This window comes from Coenobita brevimanus, chromosome 101, assembly GCF_032717465.1.
Source record: "Coenobita brevimanus isolate Jiangsu-jjx chromosome 101, ASM3271746v2, whole genome shotgun sequence".
Lineage (NCBI taxonomy): Eukaryota > Metazoa > Arthropoda > Malacostraca > Decapoda > Coenobitidae > Coenobita > Coenobita brevimanus.
The window spans coordinates 62,008,051-62,009,390 of NC_137054.1; positions in this window are offsets into that span (position 1 = coordinate 62,008,051).

Here is a 1,340-nt window from a genome sequence, read left to right on the forward strand (position 1 = left end):
AGGCCATTTTTGCTCAGCTGGTGGATCAGGTTGTGTTACCAGTGTGCTGCTCAAGAGGCTGGCTGGGTGACTTTGACCAATAGGTTGGGAGGTGAACAGCCATTTTTGCTCAGCTGATGGGTTAGAGTTTATTACCAGCGCGCAGCCAGAGAGGCCGGCTGGCCGCCCAGTTGTAGACAGTACTGTATAAAGTATACAGTACATAAGTTGCAGTGGTCGCTTAATGTCCCGATCGCTTAACATCCTATTTTTCAGAATGCATTGTGGACACTGAGCGGCTAATGGCTGTACAGGGATCGTTTCGTTTCATCTTTTAGGTTCCAACATGCGTGAGTTGTCCTTGGTCACATAATGGCCACTCTCCATGCTGCTCAATCTCTGGCAGCTTCCCTGTTTAGAACCTTATCCCTGAGGTCACACTCAGTGACCTCGTCCCAGGTCTTTTTCAGTCTACGTCGTGCCACCCTACCCCTAACATTAACACTTCTCACATTTTGCACCCAGTTATCATGTCCCAGCCTCTCCTCATGCCCAAACCATCTCAATCTACCCTTCCTCATCGCAACATCAATACACTCCAGTCCCATCCTACCTCTCAACTCTTCCATCATAAACCTAGCCCCCCCAGGCCTTGCACTTAGGGATGCACTGCATGTCCACCTAATCATTGCTATTTCTGTACATTGGAGCCTGCGAATATCCTCTTCCTTTACTGCCCAGGTGTCACTACCATACGGCATTACACTCCCAGCACATGCCACATACAAAGATCCTTTAGCACGTAGGGAGATCCCTTTCGGTGTCAGGAGAGGGAACACCTCCCTGAACTTCTTCCAACCATTCCTCATTCTAGCCACAGAGTTAGCTCCAGCCCCACCTCCAGCACATAACATGTCTTCCAAATAACAAAACTCTTCCACACATTCAAGAGACTCACCAGGAAGTTCAATCCTTTCACTCCTGGCAGTCTCCACATGCCCTCCCCGACACACGACACATATGAGATCAGAATGATCTTGCAGTCTACCTCTAATACCACTAAATTTCTTATGCACCCTCTTATCCCAAACACTGCACAAGATAGAATTACTTCCCATCCCCTTGTGGCAAATCTCACATGGCCACTCTTCTGTTCTTTGACAGTACCACCCCCAGGCCTAGATATTGTACCATCATTTTTATTTTACCTGCACTTACCCTTAAGTCTGTGCCCCATACCATCTCTCCATTTCCTAAGTCTTTCTTCCACCTCCCTTTCATTTTCTGCAGTCAACACCAAATCATCAGCATACAACATCTCCCACCGGAGTCCATTTCTAAAGTCTTGTAAGAGGGCTTCA